This window comes from Macrotis lagotis, chromosome 8 (assembly GCF_037893015.1).
Source record: "Macrotis lagotis isolate mMagLag1 chromosome 8, bilby.v1.9.chrom.fasta, whole genome shotgun sequence".
Lineage (NCBI taxonomy): Eukaryota > Metazoa > Chordata > Mammalia > Peramelemorphia > Peramelidae > Macrotis > Macrotis lagotis.
The window spans coordinates 111,516,171-111,540,741 of record NC_133665.1 but is presented as its reverse complement, the minus strand read 5'-3'; the positions used below and the strand labels follow the sequence as shown (position 1 = coordinate 111,540,741).

At 41.3% G+C, this 24,571-nt stretch overlaps 1 protein-coding gene across 1 annotated transcript in view; it reads right to left on the bottom strand.

Annotated features, from left to right (window-relative positions):
• The window catches only part of PRKCD (protein kinase C delta), an 86,907-nt gene extending 62,662 nt beyond the window's left edge, over positions 1-24,245 (bottom strand). Inside the window, exon 1 of the mRNA XM_074198217.1 lies at positions 24,092-24,245. The gene's annotated coding sequence lies outside the window, so the exon portion shown is untranslated. The remainder of the gene's footprint in view (positions 1-24,091) is intronic.
• Positions 24,246-24,571: the final 326 nt, after the last annotated feature.

Genomic DNA, 24,571 nt, shown 5'->3' with positions numbered 1-24,571 from the left:
CAGCATTGATCCTTCAACTATACTGTCTTTCCTCCATGCCTCTGTGGTGAGTTGGACATATAAGAGATGTGAAAGTCCCCAGTTCAACTTTCCATTTCAGAGCCAGAGCCAGGTGAATCCTGGTATAGTTCTCCAAACTCCATAGTTCTCCGCCTTGATTAGCTACAACTTGGAGCCAGCAGGGTCAATCATTCTTCATTAGTTATTTTTCTTTCTGCTCCTTTTCTTGTCTCTGTTTTCATTCTTATCCAAAGTGAGCCTTTATTAGCTCCAAAATGGAGCCAGCAGGGTCAATCATTCTTCATTAGTAATTTCTCCTTCTGCTCTTTTTCTTGTCTCTGTTTCCATTCTTTTCCAAACTCAATTTTGATTAGCTCCAAGATGGAGCCAGCAGGAGCAATCATTCTTCATTATTTATTTGTTTTTCTGCTCCTCCTCTTGTCTTAGTTTTCATTCTTATCTTTGCTTCTATCCCTGACTTTTTCTATTCCTGTCTCTATGTCCAACTGTCTATTTTTCACTATGTGTCTATCTTTCTGTTCCCAGTTGCATGTGGAAAAGAGGGATGGTCAATGATGAGATGGCTAATGTACCAGTGCTGAGATGCTCCCACAGCCCTAGGCCAAGATGAAAATATTTGGCTAGAGTAATAATATAGTGAGAGTACCATGATAAAGACAGTCTTGTCAAATCTGAGCATGGACCTCTTTGAAGAAAGGGATTAACCAAGGTGAGACTCAGTTTGGAACCACAATGAGAGAAGGTTGGGAGGAAAAGCAGATGACTTTTGCAACGTGAAATGATGCCTCATACTTAACCCCAAGTCAACCTGATAGCAATCATTCCAGACATAATACCAAGACTAGAGATGGGTGTTTGGGGGGAGCAAAGGGAGAGGCCTTGACTATCAGATGAATAGAGTAAAACAAACTACCCAAGATGACAAAACTCAAGGATACCCCCAAAAAAGGCATCAGAAAACAGGATGGGCTTGAAGTCTGTAGACATTGATTTAGCTAGCTCATTGTGGGTCACTTTTTTCATTTCTCTGGGCCTCAATTCCCCACTTGTTAAAGGGAAGGGTGTCTTCAGGATCTCTCCAAAATCTTATATTCTATGAGGATTTCCTGACAGTGGGAGGTTTGGGACCAAGGGAAGCAAGTCTGAGATTCTCCTTCTCAGGAGAGCTCTTAGCTCAGTGCTCTCCCCATTCCACCAACTCCCAGCTTGGGCCCTCTCATATATACTTTGTAATGTTCATTTGTACTTTGGTTTTTAAGGTTTTTGCAAGGCAAATGGGGTTAAGTGACTTGCCCAAGGCCTACAGCTAGGTAATTATTAAGTGTCTGAGGCTGAATTTGAACTCAGGTCCTCCTGACTGCAGGACCAGTGCTCTATCCACTGCAGCACCTAGTTACCCCCTTGTTTGTTCTTCTTTATCAAAGAAGACCATGACCAGGAAGGTGATGCCATGGCAAGCACATGAACTGGATTTGAGTGAGTGGGTGCTGTGCAGTCACCAGTCTCACTTTTTCCTCCAGGTCCAGTGCCCAGATATGGATCAGAATGGTAGACAGCCTCAAATGTGAGGCAATCAGCTTAAGTGACTTGCCCAAGGTCTTACAGCTGGTAAGTGTCAAGTGTCTGAGGTAAGATTAGAATACCTGTCCTCCAGTTCTCTACCTCACCACCTCTATTATTAGTTGCATATACCTATAAATGAACAAGTTGCCTCTCTCTCTGTTGAATGAAAACTCTCTAATGTCAGATACTATGTACCCCCCCCCAAACAGTGCCTGGCTTTTGCTGATTGATTGTCCAATCCAGAGACAGGAGATTATATAGCCCCCTCCCCAATTTTGACCCTAACCCATTTGCTTCCTAGTAACCCTGAATTTCTGGGAAACTTCTGAGCTCCCCTCCCAAGATGTTTAGAGCAAAGTAGGTTATTTGGGAACTGAGGAGTTCACTGGGGTTGCCCTTCTTATCAGAAAATGATCCTACACTCACAGCTGCCCAGGCATTATCTCTCTCTGGAGGACTGGCTCCTGGGTTCCTTCCTCCCTCACCCAAGAGTTAGACAGGGACAAAGGTCTTTATATTTAAAAAGGAGCTGGGGTTCCCCAGGGCGGATCCTGACAGAATTACCAGTTCCACCCTCTCCCCTTCCCTCCACAAACCCGATCTGGTCCTGATGACTCATTGCTGAGCCAGGCCAGGCTTGGGGGTGACTTCACAGTAGCAGAAACACCCGTTTCTCTCTCATCTGACTTTCACCCAATCCTCCAGTTGCTGTCCCCCCTCTGCTCTTCTATCCTCACCTCTCTCTGTTTCTGTTACTGTCTCTCCCCTTCTCCCTCTACCTCAGTCCTTCCCTCTCCTATCCTTATCTCTGCCCCTCACAGTCCTGCCCCTCTGGTCCCCTAAAGATAGGCAGACACACTGTCTGGTCCAAAGGCAGAAGGGAACTTAGATGACTTCATTTGCTCATAAGAGACTGATAGAAAGATCATTTCTACCAGCTGGATGACTTTGGACAGGTCACATCTCTGAGGCTCATTTTCCTCATCTGGAAAAATGAGGGCAAGAATTTTTGCACTAATCACTTTAAAAAAATTGCTCATTAAACTGTTACATAGATATAAGTGATGATGGACAGAGACCTCTGGAGACGAGGAAATAACAGGATCACAAATCTTGATTTCCACCTCAGAAATCATCTAGTCCAGTCTCTTAATTTTACATTTGAGGACCCAGAGACTCAGGGGTCAAGCAACTTGCCCAAGGTTCCACAGCATGTGAAACCCTGGTTTCAAGATGCACAAATTGAGAGGCAGGACTGGCATCCTCTCCACCAATAGAAAAAAAATCTTATGCAAATAATCCAGGTTTACCTTCTCACCCACCCCCACTTCCCCAGCCCTTCCCACACAAACAAATTAGAGGTAGGATTTGAACCTGGGTCTTCTGATTCCTGAGTTAGCACTGATTCCTCCATAGCAGTGACAGAGCTAAAGACTAGGACCCAAATTTTCCAGTTCCTAGTCCAGAGTTCTTTCCAGTCTGACATGATTTAAGGCATAATGGTACAACGTAAAGGACAAGAGTCCTCAAAGAGACCAAAGAAAAAGGACTTATATGTACAAAAATATTTATAGCAGCTCTTTTTGTGGTGGTAAAGAATTAGAAATCTAGGTGATGCTCATCAATGGGGAAGGACTCAACAAGTTATGGCATTGTATTTGATGGAATAGTATTGAGTAATAAAAAATGACAAGGGAGTGGTTATAGAAAAAAAACATGGCAAGAAATACATGAACTGATGCAAAATGAAGTGAGAGGAACTAGAACATTACTGTGCACAGTAAAAGCAATCTTATAATGATGATCAGCTATGAAATTCTACTCTAATCAATACAATGATCCAAGTTAATTCCAAATGACTCATGAAGAAAAACTGCTATCTACTTCCAGACAGAGAGCTCATGAACTTTGAATGCAGGTTGAAGTATAATTTTCTCACTTTGTTTTTCTTGTTCTTTTTTTTAAAAAAATAAGACTAATATGAGGCAACTAGATGACTCAGAGGACAGAGCACCAGCCCTGGAGTCAGGAGGACCTGAGTTCAAATTTGGCTCCAGACATTTATGTGATTTGGGTTAGTCAATTAAACCCATTGCCTTGAAAATTTTTTTGAAAAGGCTAATATGGAAATGTTTTAAATAATTTCACATGTACAATTGATATCATATTTCTTACCTTCTCAGTGGGTGGGAGAGGGAAGAAGAAAGAGAATTTGGAACTCAAAATTTCTTTTTTTTTTAGGGGGGGGTCGCAAGGCAATGGGGTTAAGTGGCTTGCCCAAGGCCACACAGCTAGGTAATTATTAAGTGTCTGAGTCCGGATTTGAACTCAGGTACTCCTGACTCCAGGGCCGATGCTCTATCCACCGCACCACCTAGCCACCCCTAGAATTCAAAATTTCAAAAGAACAAATGTTTAAAATAAATAATAAGCTTAAATTTTTTTTCTGTGAAACTATTGCATTTTGTTTATTTCCCTAGTTATGTGTAAAAACAGGTTTTAACATTCAATATTTTCTTTTTAAAAATTTTATTGATATTTTATTTTTCCAATTACATGTTGCAAAAGTTTTTCAACATTCACTCACTTGGGGGCAGCTAGGTGGTGAAGTGGATAGAGCACTGGCCCTGGAGTCAGGAGTACCTGAGTTCAAATTCAGCCTCAGACACTTAGTAATTACCTAGCTGTGCGGCCTTGGGCAAGCCACTTAACCCCATTTGCCTTGCAAAACGCTAAAAAAAAAAAGCAAACAAAACATTCACTCACTTGCACATTTATAAGTTATACATTTTTCTACCACTCTCCCTTCCCCCCTCAGGGGGAACAGTCTAGTAAAAGTTGTACATGTACATTTGTTTAACATTCATTTTTAAAACTGAGTTCTGACTTCTCTCCCTTCCTCCCAACCATACAGAAAGCAAGTTATTTGACCCCCCCAAAAAAAACTCAAGAAAAATAAAGTTTTAATAAAAAATATGCTTCAATCTATATTGATGCCATCAATTCTCTCTGTCTCTCTCTCTGGGGATGGATAGAATTCTTTATCATAAGTCCTGCAGAGTTGCCTTGGGTCACCACACACACAAAATTTTTTTTAAAAAGTCCTGGGTTCTGGGGCAGCTAGGTAGTGCAGTGGATAGAGCACCGGCCCTGGAGTCAGGAGTACCTGGGTTCAAATCCGATCTCAGACACTTAAGAATTACCTAGCTGTGTGGCCTTGGGCAAGCCACTTAACCCCATTGCCTTTCAAAAAAAAGGTTAAATAAATAAAAAGGCAATGGAGTTCTAGTCCCTGCTGTTACTGAGTCACTATTAACTTGGAGAATGACTTTTCTTCCAGTCTCAATTTCCTTTTCTATAAAATGGGCATAATCCCCCCGGACCTGCCTCCCTCTTGGGCTGTAGAGAAATTCGGATGAAATAATGGAAGAGAAGTTTTGGAAAGTTTTCGGGGACACCTAGCTGGGCGCCCTGTAGTATGCCTGCAGGCAGACATGCGCCCACACACACTCCCGAGTCCCCGCTAAAGCTAAGAGAAGCCTCCAAAGCCCTCCCCTGGGGCCCAAAGAGCCCCCCGCCCCCAGCTCCCATTGGAGGCTATTTTTAGCCCAAGGCGAGGGAGTAGCCGCTCTCCCTGTCAGTGACGCAACCAGCCGGAGCTATAAAGGCCGGGGCGCTATTCCTGGGCCGGCTCCTCACCTGCAGCCTACCTAGGCGGGCTGTGGGAGGGAGCGGTCCTCTGCGACCCCCGGCTCGGGCTCGGGGAGGTCGGGGCAGGGCCGGAGGAAAGAGGCGGCTCCCGAGAGGGGCAGAAAGAAGCAGAGACGGAGAGGGTGAGAGATTGAGGAGAGGGAGGCAGAGATTCCCGGGCCAAGCAGGAGAGAGCCGGGAATCCACCCGGGATGGAAGGAGAGATGGAGAAACTGGGAGACCTTCTCCCCCCCACCCACCTCTTTGCTCCTCCCTCTTTTCCTCCCACCCCCACCCCAGGAGCCTCCCGTCTCAGACTCAGATCCCCATCCTTCAAAGGCACTTTGTAAAGAAAAGGGAGAAATCAGACCCGGGATCTGTGGGAGGACAAGAAAGTAGGTGAAGAAAAGAAAAAGTGCTTCTTGGAGGAGAGCCAAGGTGCTGGGATACTTCCTTCCTTGGGACCTCCTTCCCCCTTCATTTCCCAGTACTGGCATTTTCTGATTCCTGGAGAGGGGGCCTGAGGTCACAGGTCACTAGCCCACTGTGGGTAGGAGACTGATAGACTTATTGCTTCTGGGATACACAGCTAATACTACAGTCAGGGACTGGCCCAAGAAGGTCAAGAGCAGAGACTGGTCTATAGTTTTTCTGAATGGTTGAGGAAAGAGAGTTTGCACTTTCTTAGTCATTCGTTGGAAGTTCTCTCTGCGGGCAAACCTCTATCCCTGAACTTTTGGTCACTCCTTGATGATGATGATGATGATGTTTGTCCTTCATTCTGGAAGAAAACCCTGACTTCAGGGAGATGATGTCATGAAAAGCACATGAATTAGATTTGAGTGAAGGAGTGTTGGGCTAAATCACCAGTCTCACTTTCTCCTCTGGAGCCATCTAGATCCAATGGCCACATAATGAATCATGAGGACTGAGGATGACCTGGATATGAGGCAATTTAGGGTGAAGTGACTTGCTTAAAGTCACACACCTGGTAAGTGGCAACTTTCTGAGGCAGGATTCGAATTCCTTTCCTCTTTGACACTAAGGTCAGTGCTCTATGCCACCTACCTGCCCTGATGGTCATTTACCTGGCAAATAATGATGGGGATATGGGGAGGAAGGAGAGATGCTGCTGAAGGCTGTGGGGGAGTTTATGCCGTTCTGTTTAGGGTCCCATTTAATCAGATTTAATCAGCACTGTCATCCCAGAGTCATTTAGAGTTTTCAGAGTTGTTCCCAGTACAGCATCTTAACTGATCATGTAAAATTAACAAAACAGAATAAGTATTTTTGCCCCAAGAGATTAAAATCTAATTTACATTGTTTATTAGGTGTTAAGGTTGGATTAGAATCCAGGATTTTCAATCCAATGTGGAAATCTGTTCAGAATACCTGCATTTGTTTCTCTTTCTGACACTGACTAGTAAACTACTTAAACTCTGAGTTTTAGTTTCTTTATAAAATGAGTAAATTATGTAAAAAATAACATGTGGACTACTCACCTCACAGAGTCATGAAGATGTTTGTAAAATGACCAACTTGGTTCTTTGTCCCAGGGAGATAAAGTTACTACAGATGGGGCCACTGGTACCCATCATGATTACCCATGCCAGCTTCTTCAGGCCCATCTCTAGACATTAAAACTTGTTGGAACATGGAGACCAATCCCTTAATATTGACTTAATCCCATTTTCTGGACTTTGGAACAGAGTTGGATTGGGTGGAGTTAGGATGGTAAACTAGATGATGTGAGTCAGGCCAGATCTGAACATCTCCCTCCTCTGGGAGAAACTGAGGAATCTGCTTTGGGGAAGCATGAAATAGCATCTTTAAATTATTTTTCCTAAATTGAAAATGTTACAAAAAGATGTCAAGCTAGTTATTGTTATTGTTATGGGCCTGTTTCAAGGTAGAAGCAGTAGTCTGGGTTTCAGAAAGGATTCAGCAGCTCTGACTCCTGGAAATAAAGCTAGTACCCTCAGCTTGGGTAGAACATTCCTTTGGCTGACCTTTCTCCTCATCATATCCCCTTCCATCCAAATGACTTAGACCAGGTGAGTTTTTTTTACCATTTAGAGTCAAGACTGTTAGATTGGAAGGAATTTTAGAGTTTAAGAAGGAGAGCTTCCTCATTTGAGCTTCTAAGGTAGCCCAGAGATCTCTTGGGGAATTATAAAACTTTGAGAGACATGGGATGGACAGGGATGAAATAACAAAATAGTATCTTTTCTCAAGCTTAGCTGATTGGACTGGACTGAGTTCTTTCTGCAATGCCAAAAGAAACAGGCACAGAAATGACCAAAGACACCTAAATTGTTTTCAGATCAAGGGCTGAAATGGGGTTACCAGATGGTTTTGAGATCATCTTCTTTCTTCTAGTTCTCTGTCTGTCAAGTCTATCCAAAGTCACAAAGGGTTAAATGGCCACATTCTTTCTACCTCAAACATAGCTGGAAATGACTGCGCATTTGTGTGTGAAAAACCTCCTCTCCTACCAGAAGACTTCTTGGATTAAGATCTCTATTTATAATCTGGACTTTAGTATTTATTGCATACTGGTTAGAACATTTTCTTGAGTCTTTTTGAGGGGTGGAGAATCTCTTCAACTGTTCCTCTCTCCCAACTGTGAGCATGGTTCAATAGGGAAAGGACCAGAAACTGGAAATCACCACAGTGATTCCATTTAAACTTTCAGAAGAAGAAAATTCCTTTACCAAAGTAGGTTGGTGTCTTCTCTGTAACTTAAGGTTTTTAAAGAGTCTCCTGAGGTAGGGAGAAGCTAAGTAACATGACCAGGGGCACACAGTTAGAATTTGACTGAGGCAGAATTGGAACTTATGTCTTTGCTGGCTTCAAGACTATTAATTCTATCTACTAAGTCTCTTCCAATACTTCATATGCTCAATTCAATCTGCTCAATGGGATCAATGGCTTATTGTTTTTTCATGTTTTACAATGTATAAAGTTTAGGAGGATAGTTAAGTGCCCCTCCAATCCCAGTCTCCTATGGGTTAGGACCCCCACAAGATAGGATCTTCTTGTCTGTAACCCCAACCTAGGAGATGTGGGAAGTTCTCTCTTGGGATGGTAGGGAAGGAGAATGAAACAGAGCCCTGAGACTTCCCCTTCCAATATAAAGGAAAAACTAAACTGGAGATCTCCACCCCCTCCCCCCCCCCACCTCAGGTTTGGAGGGACCATGAGTTGGTCTTGGGCTAGAAGTTAAATCTGTGTTGGGGGAGGAGGGTTACCCACTCCAACTAACATTCATGCAACTATAAGGGTCAAGAATTTGCCTGACCCCTGCCCACTAGGGCTGCCCTCAAACCACCTACCTCCTGCCCCAGCAGGCTCCTAACAAGGCAAGGGAGTACACAGCCACAAATAACAGGGTCTGTGGTCAGATCCATGGGCTCTCAGCCAGCCAGTGTCATGCAATCTAACTCAAGAACTGGCCCCAGAAGCCTATGAAGGACATAGAAAATTATTAGGCCTGATGTTCTAGCAGACCCCTTAAGACCCACTGTCCCAGTGCTGGAACTGGGGATTAGGGAGTATGAGGCTCAGTCTCCCCTCCAATCCCAGCAGGAAGACTTCTCTGCCCTTAGGAAACCCTCAATTTTGGGTGAGAACCCCCAGCTTGAAGGGAGAGAGATATAGAGAGCACCCCACTCTAAACAAGGAAGAGCAGCAAAGTTTAGGACATCTGGAAAGAATATGGGGATCAAGTATCTTTCTGTGTTTCTCAAAGATTTAGACCTTTCTCTGCTTTTCCTGTCCTCTCACTTTCCCCCCCTTTCTTGAGGTTGCTCCTAGGACAAGGTCATAACTGTGTTCTTTGATCTGTATCTATAGATGTCCTCACACTGGGGTTCAGCTAGCTACACTTTTCTTCATTTATTCATCCAACTAACTTTTATTAAGAGCCGATGAGGCTGGGGCAGCTAGGTGGCATAGTGAATAAAGCACCGGCCCTGGAGTCAGGAGTACTTGGGTTCAAATCCTGGTCTCAGACACTTAGTAATTACCTAGCTGTGTGGCCTTGGGTAAGCCACTTAACCCCATTTGCCTTGCAAAAAACTAAAAAAAAAAGAGCCTATGAGGTGAGGTAAAAGACACAGGGCTGGGAGGAAGGATTTAATATACACAGAAAATATATGCATAAAAATAATTACAAGAGCAGAACCTGGAAAAATGAGAAAAAGCCATGCATAGGAGGTATTCTAAGAGGTCAAAGTGATGAAGAACATTTCAGGAATGACCACTCTGCCAAAACACAGTGGCAGGAAATGGAAATGCTTTGTGTAGGGAGCAGCTAGTAAGAAAGTTGATTTACTGCTCCATAGAGTTCTAGGCAATAATGAAGAGAAGTCATTTAAAATATCAGGAAAGGCCAGTAGGTGGGAGATAGGTTATAGAGCCCTTGAAATGACAATACTGGAAAGACCACTGGACTTGGTGATGTGAGGTGAGATCTGAGTTCAATTGGTACTACCTGTGTGACTCTGAACAAGCCTCTTTACCCCCATGAGCCCCAGTTTCCTCATCTGTAAAACAAAGATAATAATACTAATAGAACTTACCTCATAGGGCTGCTATGAGGATTAACTAAGATAATGCATATAAAGGGCCTTGCAATCCTTATAGCCCTATAAAAATGCAGTGATGATGCTGATGGTCATGATGTTGTTATCCCTGCCCCTCCCTTCACCCCAGAAGCATTCAGACCTTAAGAACTGGAGCCTGGAGAGGAACCCCAAAGGAATAATAGTTCACTTCTATAAGACTCTTGTAATTATAAAGGGCTTTAATATCTATTATCTCATTCTACACTCATAACAGCCCTATGAGGTAAATAGACATGGCTTATTATTCCCATTTCCTCTGGATCAAAGATCTAGAATTGAAAGGGCCTTTAGGAGTCATCTAGCCCAACCCCCCTACAAATGAGGAAACTAAGGTTTTGAGACATGGTAAATAAGCAAAACAGAATTCAAACTCCAGTTCTCTGATATCAGAGTCATTGCCCTTTCAAATTGACCAAGAAGCCAAGGCCAGGGAGCAGTGGGAAGAGCCTGGGCCAGAAGTCAGGAAGCTTGGGTTACCTTCTAAGTCCATCCCATGATGCCTGTATTTGGCAATCTTTTCCCATTCTGGGGTTTTACATGCCCATAGGTAAAAATGAGGAGATCCATTCAGTTTCCTCATCTTTAAAAATTAAGGGATTTCTTTCAATGATCTCTAAGTCCTATAGAATCTGATGTTCTAGAATTCTGATACTCCATCTCCCATGATTACATCAAAACAGCAGATGAAAAGGCTGCAAACAGCAGAGTCTGAACTCTAGGCTCTTTAGTTTCAGGGTCAGACCACCTGACTCTGATGGATGTGGGGAGAGAGGATGGTATTATAGGCCCAGTTTCAAAACCTCAAATTTGAGCTTCTCCTAGATTGTGCCAAAACACAAAGGACACGGATTTAGTGTGATACCAGGGTCCAGAACCCAGGGGAAAAAATCAGTAAGATCTGTGAGGTTATCTTCACTTTCTCCCTTAGAGTGCCATTTTTCAAACTTGAGTTTATCTTGGGACCCATCTCCTAGGCCCTAGGGGAATCCCAAAAGAACTGCACCCTAGTTTCTGGTGCTCTTTTCCCTCTGTAAATTAACTATTTTAGTTACATGTATGCATGACAAGCAGGGGTTGTTTTTCTTTGAATTTCTGATTTTGTAACCCAAGAACCTGACCAGGTTACTCACCCTTAGTGATAAGAAAACTAATATTTGTTGGGTTCAGTTGAGTTGAATTCTCTGGTACATCATAGGCATTTAAACTTGTTTTATTGACCATAACTGAGTCTGCTTAGAGGGACAGGACTAGATCAGCTCATGGGGAATTGTGCTACAAGGTGGGTTTTAGTTAACTGGAACCCCTTTGAGAAATCTATAGGTAACGTTTAGGGCTAGGACTAGAACATTGGGAAACCTGAGTCTTTTTACTCTCATTATTCTCTTTCTAGACACTTCTTTCCCTCCCATTCTCCTTGCAGAAGGTTCAGATTCCCACTCCTGAAACTATTGCTTTCCAACACAAAATATCCCTATACTAGGTTTGGATGGAGAATCTCATCCATCTTAAGCAGTCTATTCACAGGCTTTAATTCAGTAAGTACTTCTGTTCCACATACTCTCCTTAGCTAAATTTGCTTTCTCCAAATCCTTTGGAAACCTCTCCATTAATCTAAATGAATTCCTGGAGATGAAAAGAAATCATTCCATCTGTAGTAAGGAAGAGAATGGAATAGAAACAGAAGGCAAAAGGGGGGGGAAGGAAAAGTAGGGTAGAAGAGCAGGAAAAGATAATGGAGAATGGAATGGAAGCAGAATGAAAAGCAGAAGATAGGAGAACAGAAAAGGCTAGAGAAGAGGAGGGGAAGGAGAGATGCTGGGGCTCTGTATCCCTAAGGGTCCCAGCCATCCCCCAGAGAGAGTGTGTGCCTTCCTATAAATAACTGATTGATTGATGATAGCTAATAATGAGAGGATTAGATTACGCTATTGAGATTCTACACAGAGAATCTGATTTGCATTAACCAATTCAAAAAGAAAAGAATAAAACCAAAAGAACAATAACTACAAGGTAAAGGAAAATTACATTGAAATAGCACAAAATTCAAATTAATTGCAATGACCAATCAGTCTCAGGAAAAAAAGAGGATAATATATACTTAACTCTTTTCAAATGAGAGGTATGGTATGGTATGAATGCATACATTATCACAAAGAGTTGCTTTATTGTTTGGATTTTGCTCCAACTTTTCTGGTTAGAAGAGGATTCAGTGAGGAGATCAAAGCAATCCATAGTCATTATGAAAAATTGCTCTAAATCATTACTTATTAGAGAAATGCAAATTAAAGCTTCTCTGATGTACCACCTCATACCTCTCAGACTGCCCAATATGAGCAGAAAGGATAATGATCATTGTTGGAAGGGTTGTGGGAAATCTGGGACACTATTATATTATTGGTGGAGCTGTGAACTCATCCAACCTTTCTGGGTTCAATTTGGAACTATACCCAAAGGGCTACAAAAATATGCATACCTTTTGATCCAGCAATACCTCTACTGGGTCTATACCCTGAAGAGAAGATGAAAAAAGGTAAAAACATCACTTGTACAAACATATTCATAGCGGCCCTGTTTTTGGTAGCAAAGAATTGAAAATCAAGTAAATGTCCTTCAATTGGGGAATGGCTTAGCAAACTGTGGCATATGTATGTCATGGAACACTATCGTTCTATTAGAAACCAGGAGGGATGGGAATTCAGGGAAGCCTGGAGGGATTTGCATAAACTGATGCTGAGTGAGATGAGCAGAACCAGAACAACCTGTACACCCTAACAGCAGTATGGGGGTGATGATCAATCTTGATGGACACACTCATTCCATCAGTGCAACAATCAGGGACAATTTGGGGCTCTCTGCAATGGAGAATACCATCTGTATCCAGAGAAAACTGTGGAGTTTGAACAAAGACCAAGGACTATTACCTTTAATTTAGAAAAAAAAAACCTGATATCTTATTGTCTGATCTTGCTCTCTCTTACACTTTATGTTTCTTCCTAAAAGATATAATTCTCTCTTATCACATTCAATTTGGATCAATGTATACCATGGAAACAATGTAAAGACTGGTAAATTGCCTTCTGTGGGGGGAGGGGGAGGGAAGTAAGATCAGGGGGAAAATTGTAAAACTCAAAATAAAATCTTTAAATAAAAAAAGTCACAATTGTGAATTGTAAAAAAAGAGAAGAGGATTCAGTGGAAAGGATTTATATTGGGAATTGATTCAGAGTAGAAAAAGGAATAATAACAGGTATAGACATCTTTTGAGAAAAAAGGGGAAAGGAATAGTGATATGTGTGTAATAGCTCTTGAAAGAATCCTCTTCCCAGTAGTCAGCTACCCCAAGATGAAGTATTCTTTGGGTCCACCTTCCCTAAAACTACAGCTCCCATAGATATTGTTTACCTTTAATAGTTGGCCAGAGGACATCATTCATTTAAGGGAAAGGAATTTAAACAGCTTGGTAAGAAAAGTAGCCCAAGAACTCTCCTCATAATACTGGAGTACACTCTCCCCAAATTATACATAGCATCATTAAAAAGAATAGATGCTCAAAGGGAACACACATGGAGAGGCCCAACTATGGGGAAAGCCTAAGTCTCCACCGTCTTCAATCTATAGTTCAACTGAATTATTGACTTGTCTTCCTTAAGGAAAAGTGGGTGTTAAAGTAAACATTTTTCTTCAGATCTTTTAGGGGAAAAAAAAGAAAACCTTTGTCCTAAGATTGGAGTGAGGGGCCAGTTTCCCTTCTTATGTTCTTCCAGTCTTCAATTTGAAGACTTTTCCCTAAGCAACCTCAGTGCCATAGTTATGTACTCAGAGTTAGCAAATGAAAATACATTACTGGACTTCAAATTCCTCTTTTAAATCTAGGCCTTGGGTTAGCATGAGAGACATAAACTTAGCTTATGGTGAACATTTGACATGCTTCCCAATTTTCAACTTCTGAAGGTAGGTTATAAACCAGATGAGTTATCTGCCTAATAACGACCAAATAGCCCTTTGGTTTGGATGCCCTCATGTTCAAAATCTCTAAGTCTTTTCTCTTTTCCCACATAAAAGATCTGGCAGGAAATCATAGCTCAGTTGCCTTCCTGATCTCTTCATATGCATATTTGATTGAAGTCTGAAAGGGCCTCTCTCCCAGCCTCCAACTGTCCCACCCCATTCTCACTCCCACCCCATTCACATGTATCTGTTTATTTTAGAGAATGAAGGACTAACTGGGAAGTTGAGATAGAAGTGACTGTTCTGAGTAGTTATTAGTAAATGTGATAAGTGCTTATATGATTTAATGTGTTGGAGGATTTATGGATATGTACTGTTTTTCTTAGTATATAGTATGCCTCTGTCTGTGTTTTGAAAGTATATATGATAAGTTTGCATGACTGCACATGTATAACATTAAATTGCTTATTATCTCAAGGAGGGGAGTAGGAAGGGAGGAAAGGAGAGAATTTGGAACTCAAAATTTAAAATGAATGTTAATGACTATTATGGAAATGTTTTGCATGATTACACATTTATAATCTATAATAAATTGCTTGCTTTCGCAATGAGGGAGAAATGGGGTGGGAGGAAATAAGAATTTGGAATTTAAAGTTTTAAAAATGAATGTTAAAAATTGTTTTTACATGTAACTGGAGAAAAATAAAATATGAAAATAATATGTAAATAAAAATTTAAATATAATTAGTTAAAATAAATGTTAGCAATTTACATGCAAGTTAGAAAGAATAAAATATTACAAAGAAAAACTATAAGGCTAATTTTAAAATTCTTCAAAATATTATTAAAGAATTAGAAAACAGGTAAATCAACATCTTGGATGATAGGACTTGTTAAAACCATTCTCAAATTTAAAAAGAAAGGAGCTTATAAAGGGTAGTAATGGTGGGAGGTTGACTGGCAATGGGAATTTCCTGGGGAAGAAGAAACTAGAGGTCCTTCTATTTGGTGTCTTCTCAGCATCTTAGCCTTCAAAAACACCCATATAATCTCTGAACCCTAAAAAACAGCTACCCCAGGCTGCTGAAGTTCAGATAAGAAAATGGCAAAGCTACTAACATCCCCTACATAATTCTGGCAAATTGCAAACACCCAGTGGGTGTGAAATGTTAGATTTTTTTTTTTTGCATAAAGTTTAAAAAAAAAAAGGGAAGGAAAATTTCACAGCTCTCCCAGCTGGAAGGAAGGGAGCTAGTCTGTTCTTCTCCTCTTTTTCTTGACTTAGCCTGGATCAAAACTCAGCTCCTAAGTCTCAGAGGCTGGGAATGTCTGCTATTCCTGAGACCTCACACACTTAGTTCCTATCCTCTGTACTGATTCATTCCCAGCTTTGGATGAGATCAGGATCTCTTTCTTGTTTGCATCTAAGATCTTATGTAGCTCTCAGCAGAAGAGCTTCATTTATTCTTGGACATTTTCTGTAGAACCCAAATCTTGCTTTCTGCTTTACTTAGATAAATGGGGTCACTTGCTATTCACCATTTGTAATAAGTCTTCTGTGAAAATAGTGGTGGAAAGGAGCTAAATTTGTGAGTCTAGACCAAATGATTTCTTCTTTAAAAGTTAAAACAGGGGTGGCTAGGTGGCATAGTGGATAAAGCACCAGCCCTGGAATCAGGAGTACCTGGGTTCAAATCCAGTCTCAGACACTTAATAATTACCTAGCTGTGTGGCCTTGGGCAAGCCACTTAACCCCGTTTGCCTTGCAAAAACCTAAAAAAAAAAAGTTAACACAAGGGCAACTAGGTGGGGCAATAGATAGAGCACCAGCCCTGGAGTCAGGAGGACCTGAGCTCAAATTTGATCTCAGACACTTAATAATTACCTAGTTGTGTGACCTTGAGCAAGTCACTTAACCCCATTGCCTTAAACAAATAAAAAAATTTTTAAAGGAGTTAATACAGAATCAACTTCCATTTTGAATCAAGCTCAAATCAACTTCCATTTTGAATCAATCTCATATTCCTAGACTAAGAACCACTACTGGCAGCTATAATTCTAGTCCCATATCCTTCTTAAAGATAGGCAAGGGAAGGGGCAAGGACTCAGCCATGGCCCTTCTCTTACTCCCCTCAAGGTGGAAATCAGTCTTCCTTGGAGAGATTGTCCAGATGCCAAAGATATTTATCCAGTCATTCTTTTTTTTTAGGTTTTTTTTTGGGGAGGCAATGGGGTTAAGTGACTTGCCCAAGGCCACACAGCTAGGAAATTATTAAGTATCTGAGGCTGAATTTGAACCCAGGTACTCCTGACTGTAGGGCCTTTGCTCTATCCACTGTGCCACCTAGATACCCCTTTCCAGTCATTCTTGAGTGGCAGCTATACATTTAAGCAAACCAAGTAGATATATCTAGTTTACATTTCTTTTGCACATATTTTACATTTATCTGCATAATGGAATCTATCCACCTAAGGAAATGTAAGCTCCAAGAGGAATATTGCATTTACAAGGAATGCTTTATTTCTGACTTTGTATCCCCAATATCTGGCACAATAAGTAGTACAAAGTAGCTGCTTAACAAATCCTTTGTAAAAGGAAATGACAAACCACTCCAGTATCTTTGCCAAGAAAACCCCAAATGGGATCATGAAGAGTCTGATATGACTGAAATGACTCAACAACATCAAAAATGTTTATTGTTATTGTTCGGCCTCAAGAGTGCTCACCCTCAGAACAATCATTCTCCATCACATATTTAGTCCTCCGTTCCCAGTACTTAGGCTTCAGATCTCAGTTTTCTCATCTGTAAAATGAAGTGGTTTATACCAGATCACTTTTAGTTCTAGGAACCTATTCCCCCCATATTTTGTCTCTCCCGCATTTCTTTCCAGTGACGTTAAGGAACAGTTTGGGCTAGTGAGTATGTTTATTGGGGTGCTCTGTATTTGCATGGAGATCTCAGGGCTGGGTCAGAAGCAGGGCAGGGACTAAGCATTCCAGGTCACTAGTTAGCATTTGTTTAATTATTGTTGTTGAGTCATTTTCAGTTGAATCTGACTTCATGATCCCATTTGGAATTTTCTTGGCAAAGATACTGAAGTGATTTTCCTTTTCCTTCTCCAGTTCACTTTTCAGATGAAGAAACTAAGGTCAACAGGGTGAAGTGACTTGTCCAGAGTCACACAGCTAGTAAGTATCTCAGGCCAGATTTCAGCTCAAGAAGATGAATCTTCTGGACTCCAGTTCTGACACTTTATCCGCTTTCCCTTTAATTGCCCCAACAGTGATCTGAGATTCATTCCCTAGTAGCAACTTTTCCCTCAGGAAAGGAGAAACAAGGAGGTAAAGTACAATGGATAGAGTCTTGGGTTAGGTGTCAAGAGACCTGGATTCTAATCCTGTCTCTGACAATAATTTGGTTATGTGACCTTAGGCAAACCCCTTTCCTTCTCTAGGGCTCAGTTTCTCCATTTGTGAAATGTGGGAGCAAGATATCAAAGGAATCTAAAACTAGATCTCAGATCCAATTTCTTTTGGGGTAAAAGGTCTATGAGAAAGATGTCTCCTAGGGCAGAAACAGAGGGCAGGGTGGTGAAGGGTGTTGGAACATTTTTTAAATGTGTCTGGGTCTCCCTCTTTCTTAAAATGAGGATCCTAGACTCAGATCCCAGAAGAGATAAAGAGAGGAAGGGTACCCTCAAAATGTACCCATAGTTACTGGTACAGTTAGGCAAGGTCTAAAGAAAAAAGTCCCAGAGAATCAGAGTCCTAATCCCCATTTCCCTTCCCTCCCCACCACATACTTGGTTCAAAGCCCTTTTTGAATCTGGACATAGTTTCTCAGGGATGGGCACGCATCATAGGAGCTTCCAGAAGTTGGCTCTCTATTAAAAACTTCTGAAAAATTGTATACAGTTGAGAACCAGGAGATGGGATGTGTGAGAGATGAGGGTTCAAGGAGCTGCAAGACCCTGGAGATCATCTATATAGCAAAAAAGATTCTGGTACTGATGTACGACACAGGCTTCAAAGGAACCTCCCTTTCTGGCCCTTCCAAGCCATGGAGTCAGAAACAGAGCCAGACATTTCTGCCAAATCTCCTCCAAGGAAGACAGATGAATAGCCATTACCCTGACAATAATCATTGGTTCTTCCTCCTTGCTTCCCACCCTGAAGGAATCTGCCTCACTCCAGTTGTAGCCCACAGCTGAGCTCCTGGGAGAATCCATTTCTTAGGCCTTATTTAGAACTCTCCCTACAAAAAGGAGGTTATCTCCAGAGCCCAGCCCCCACTCTACCTTGAACTTCTCCAGCTGGGGAAGCTTGTCTTGTGCTAGCTCTTCAGGACTAGGCTTTGGTTGAACAGTATTGGAAAGGACAGAAGCCGCCTCTGCTTCCCTAAGTGTCCCCAGCAGGTAGAGAGGGGAGGGTGCTGGCTCAGAATGGAGGTGTCAGCTCCCAATGCTGGGTTAATCACAGCTGTTACAATATTGGCAAGCAGAGGTGGGCAGAACTGTGTAGAAATCAAAGTCACTCTGAAATTGAGATAGTTTTGGGAGGTCTTGCATTGTCTTACACAGGCCTGGGCTCCATTTTTTTCTCTCAGCCTACCTACCTACCCTAGGCCTGGGTATCCTGTGGCTCAGGCTCCTACTGTCCCCTTCCATTGAAGGGGGAATCTCAGCCAGGAAAGGTCCCCCCCTACTTAGTCACATATCCCATGGACTCTAGAAATAGGCCCTCCTCTGTCAGTCATACAATTCTAGAATCTTGGGGTGGCTAGGTAGCACAGCATATAGAGCACTGGCCCTGGAATCAGGGGGACCTGAGTTCAAATTCAACCTTAGACACTTAATAATTGCCAAGATGTGAGGCCTTGGGCAAGTCACTTGACCCCATTACCTTGCCAAAAAAAAAAGAATTCCAGAATCTTGGAAATAATACATCTCAATAGCTTAAGCTAGTTGAACCTCTTTCAGACCAAGAATCATCCCTGCAGCATTCCTGATAAATCACATTCAGTGATGGGAAACTCAGTATCCTCCAAGACAACCTTTTCCACCTTTGTATCACTCTCATTTTAAAGATTTTTCTTATATTGAGCCCAAAATCTCTTATAATTTGTTCTTCCTAATTCAGCCCCTGGGGGCTAAAACACAAGTCAAATTCCTCTTCAAATACTTTAACACAGCTATTAAGTATGGCCCAGTCTTCATTTCTCCAGACTAAATATCCTCAATCACTCTTAATGTTTTGAGAACTATCCCCCACATGTAGTGTTGTGTGGCTTACCAAGCAACAGAATATACATCCCTAGTGTCTTCTCTCCTCTACTGTCTTCTCCTAATAGGAGAAGCAGGAAATTATGGTCAGAGCTTGGACATTCTACTCTCCTCAGAGAGAGGGAGTAGAGTACTGGGCTAGAATTATATCTCCTGGGGGATAAAGTTTTCAGATTCAAGCTAACATCTAATTGCCCTTTCCTTAATGGGGGAAGCAGGATCCCAAGCTTTATATCCAAAACTTGACCTTTTCTCACCAAATATCAGTTCCACAATGAAAACACAAACCAGGTAACAAATAAACTCACTTATCCAAATCAAAGCAAAACAGGAATCAGAGAAAGATTACATAGGTGAATACATACCAGACAATACAAAGTGGAGGAGCTCTCACATTGGGAAATTACTCTTATGTCACCCAAAGATAAGTTTCCCTATACTCTAGGGTAACCATCTGAGCAAAGGAACATAATGGAGACCATCAGCTCTCATGTCAGATTCTTCCCCAAGTCTTTTTCTTCAGTAACCTGACATGGGGGTTGATATTATCTATCTTCCTACTTAAAACTGGAAACCAGAAGAACCCAAAAGGACTACAGAATCTGAAGACCTCCAGATCAAAAAAGGAGTGAACCTCTTCCTTTCCCATTCCCATGAACTCTGCATTTCCCCTCATACAGGCTAGAAGTGCTGATCTCTTCTGATGAGGAGAGAGTACCATACCAATGTGCTTTGTGGCTCAGTTTACAGTTGTTAGTCCTTTCATCATCCATGTTGCTCCTTTCTGGGCTGTTTATCTGTGGTACCCAAAACTGAAGTAATTGATTGTATGTGCTCTGACCATAACAGAAGAAAGTCAGATGATATCCTTTATTTGTTTTGTTTTGGTTTTATATTCTACTGAGGTCTTGTTTTCCCCCGAAGCCCTCTACCCTCTTAAACCTCAAAACAAAGTAAAACATTTAAGAAAAATAAACCAATATATCAACCATAATTGCTAGTAAATGGTGCATTCCTTACCTCCACAATTTCTCTATTAAGTGGAGAGAAATGTTTCATTATCAATCCTCTGGAATCAAGATTGGAACAAGGTTATGTGTCTGAATTCAGATGTCTTTTACTGTTGTTTTCTTTTACTTTATTGTGGTTATATTATGTTCTTTTCTGTTTTCTTCTTTTTTTTTCTTTTTTAGTTTTTTTCCCAGGCAATGAAGTTAAGTGGCTTGCCCAAGGCCACATAGCTAGGTAATTATTAAGTGTCTGAGGTCACATTTGAATTCAGGTACTCCTGACTCCAGGGCTGCTGCTCTGTTCACTGCGTCACCTAGCTGCCCCCTAGTTCTGTTTTCTTTATGCTACAGTATTAGTTCATATAAATCTTTTCATTTTTTTTCTGAATTACTGCTATTTACCCTTTCTTTTGGCATAATAATAATATATTCACAGACCATAATTTCCTCAACTCTTCACCTAATGATAATAATGATGATCACCTAATTTGTATCCAGGTTTTTTACTCATATCTCCTTCCATGATCTAGAGACTGTATCTCTCTTAATACAATTTAAAATTGCATGAGCTATTATTGACTGATGTCAAGTTCACAATTCATTAAACTCCTTGGGACGTAGGACCTAGGGGTCAAGTCGCTTTCATGGGGGTCTCAGCATTTTAACGCTTTGCTTTTCTTGGCCAATTGACTTTCATTTTATTAGACTTAGTCAATCATTCTAGCCAGTTCATATCTTTTGGATCCTGAAAGTACTTGAAAAATAATAATATTAACAACAACAATAATATTAACTGTCTGATGGTTGCTTATCTGATTGATGTGTTGACTCATTTCAAAAGAATGTATAAATCCATCCTCTGGGATGGAGGTGTGGAGAGAAAGTGATCCTGAGCTATTCAATTATGAATCAATCAGCTAGCTCAGAGCCCACTCAAACCTAAACTAGAGGACATAGCCTAGGGCCTAGTCCCCAGAGTCAAGCCTAGAACAGAGTCCTGAGCCCAGAACCCAACTTTGTCCAGCTTAGTCTAATCAGATTTAATGGTACCCAGAAAGTAATTGCTATCTTCTATTAATTGGAGGAGATCCACTCAAAGTTTCAACATGGGAAATTGAAGGAAAAGTTCATTGCTTATGGAAGGCATAGGGAGGCTATTGATTTCTGTCCCTGGGAACTACTGATTTACTCCTACTAACTCCACATCTGACTCTTGCTGAAATGATCCACTTAACAGGAAAAAGATGCTGAGAAGGGATACAGTCACCAACAATAATTTATTAAGTACCTACTATGTGCCAGATCCTGTGCTAGACACTGGAGATAAAAAGACCAAAATGAAATTGTTTTTTGTTCTCAAGGGCTTTACATTCTACCAGGAGCAACAGATGTATACATATAATAAATACAAAGTAATTGGTGAGAGGGGTTGGAAAGGCCTTTTTTGTTTGTTTGTTTGTTTTGCAAGGCAATGAGGTTAAGTGACTTGCCCAATGTCACACAGCTAGGTAACTATTAAATGTCTGAGGCTGGATTTGAACTCAGGTCCTCCTGACTCCAGGACTGACCCTTGAAGAAACTGGGGAAAGCTTCATGTAAAAGGTAGTGCTTGAGATGAATCCTGAAGGAAAGAAGGGATTCTAAGAGTTTTAGAAAGAGTGAATGCATTTCAAAGGTGAATCACATCCAGTGCAAAGGTGTGCAGATGGGAGATGCAGATGGGAGATTCATAGGGAAGAACATAAGAAAGACCAATTTAAACAGTATATTGGAAGGGGAACAAAGTTTAACAAGGCTGGGAAAATATTAAGGGTCAGGTTATGAAGTACTTTAAATGGTAAACAGAGGAGGGTACATTTTATTCGAAAGGCAACATGGAGCCACTGGAGTCTACTAAGTAAAAGAGTGATATGGTCAGACTTATACTTAAGGAAAATCACTTCAGGGGCAGCTAGGTGGTACAAGGGAGTGAACATCTGCCCTGATCAGGAGGACCTGAATTCAAATCCAGACTTAGACACTTGAAACCACAGTGTGACCTTGGGCAAATCACTTAGCCTCAATGTCTCCCCAAAATAAAAACAAACAGAAAAAGAACATCAGACATTTGAGACAAGAAAACAAATTAGGAAGTCATTGCAATAGTCCAGGTGAGAGGTGAGGAAGGCCCGAATTAAGCACTTGTGAGAGTAGTGAGGAGAGAACAGAGCTAGAGATGTTAGGGAAGGAGAAAGAGCAAGAATTGGTACACAAGGAAAGGCTTACCTTGATGGGCATACTAGGAGGCACAGCGGATAGGAGTCAGGAAGACTCCTCTCCCTGATTCAAATGAGACCTTAGACACTTACTAGATGTGTGACCCTGGGCAAGTCACATCATCTTGTTTGTCTCAATTTCATCATCTGTAAAATGAGCTAGAGAAGGAGATGGTAAACCACTCTACTATCTCTGCCAAGAAAATCCCCAAAGGATTCATGAAGAGTCAGACAAAACTGAAATTACTGAACAACAATGAAAGGCTCATACTTAGTTGTGCAGATAAGTAATCTTTAGGTAAAGGACACTCTGTATTACTGATACAAGAAATATGACTTACAAGTTAAGGGTCAAGCTACAGTATCTCTTTCACGTAATGTGGTCATAGGTAAGAGTCTATGTTTCCTACTTAAATAAGATTACATAAAAGACACACCCTGTGTTACTTCTTAAGGCGACACGACAGGTAGGGGACATACTAGGTTACTTGTTTAGGTAAAAGGCATTCTGTGTTACTTGTTCCTAATAAGATATTTATAGGTAAAGTGGAAAGCTGTGTTACCTGTTTCAGATAAGGTAGACACAGGTCAGGGACAAGCTATTTCCTATTCAGTTAAAGTAATACAGGTAAGGAGAAAGCTATGTTACTTATTCAGGTAAGGTGGTTACAGGTGAGGGACAAATTGTATTACTTATTCATATATAGTTGAGGAACACATTGTATCACCTGTTCAGCTTAGGTGGTTGCAGGTAGGGGATAAGTTGCGTTAACCTGTTTCACATAGGCTGATCACAGGTAAGGAACAAGCTGGAATGCCTGGTGAAATTACATAGTAATTGGTAAGGGACAAAGCTTATTATCTGCCTAGGTAAAGTTAAGGACACCCTGAGATACATGTTAAGGTAAGGTAGTAGCATCAGACAGGGGATGTACCTTATTACTTATTCAAGCAGGAGACATGTAGTATTTGCCTACTTAAATTAGAATAAAGTGGTTATAGGTGTTCCCTAGAGTTAGATGGGAGATTTTATGGGCTAGGACTTGGCTCCAAAGTTCTGGGCATGTCTTATATGTACACCATAACCATACAGCATTCAGCTGTGTACAGGTTTTCCCCCAAAAAACCTAATCCCAGAGGATGCTACTAAAACTTCCAATACAGGCTCCTAGACTTTCTGAGAACCTGGACCTGAACCCTGGTTTAGTCTATGGAGTAACATTTTTAGCCTTTTCTAATCTAGGATTTATGACGTATCCCATTACATTTCCCTTCTCCCACCAACAACAGTGGGGTTGGTTGCCTTCATCTAGGTCTCTAAGCCTAAGGAGGCCTTTGTGATGGGGAAAACAAAATTATGTTTACATGAAACTGAGGATGACTTGGGAAGTTAAGAGAAATCTAAAAAGGTAAACAGGAGCAAAGAACCATGAAGCACTAAATATAGATAAAGTGATTATATTCTAATTACTTCTGAACATTATCATCATCAGGGATCATCGAGGAATCTACACAGGAGTACTGGAAGTAGTTCTGAGATATCAGTAATGAAGTCGGAGAGCCCTGTTTGCTATTCTCTCCTCTCTCTCTCCCTTCCCTTGGTAAACTCAGTCCTAGCCCTGTCATCAGTTGTCCTCTCTTTCCACTTTATCCTCAGGAATTCTCTATGATTAACCAGTTGATCTCATCTTACCTCTTTTCCATCTTCTGGGGCTCAGAGCTGGAATTTAGCTTTCTCTGAAAGACAACACATCTCTTTGGCACTCTTTTCAAAGCTGTCTCACTCAAGTCCCGTGACTGGCAGGGCCAGGAAGAGAAGCTGCCATGCTCCCATTGTCTCTTCAGAACCTCCCTCAGCCACTATCCCATAGCAACCACCTCTTCTCTTTTAAAGCTCACTTTACCCTAATTAGAGTCTCATCGACGTCATCAAGGGACATCCAGGACAATCTCCCTTCTCCCCTATTAGTTCAATACCTGGCTAATAAGTCTGTTTTCACCCCAGTCACTGCCCCTTTCACATACTCTGGTCTTATCTCTCATGATCCCTGTCTCTAATCTCTGTCGCATACAGGAGTTATACCTTAATTCTTAGTGAGTTAACTTCACTGCCCTCCCTCCCCTCAGTACCAAAATTCTGAAGTATGACTCTAGGAGGATAAAGGGTCTCTGG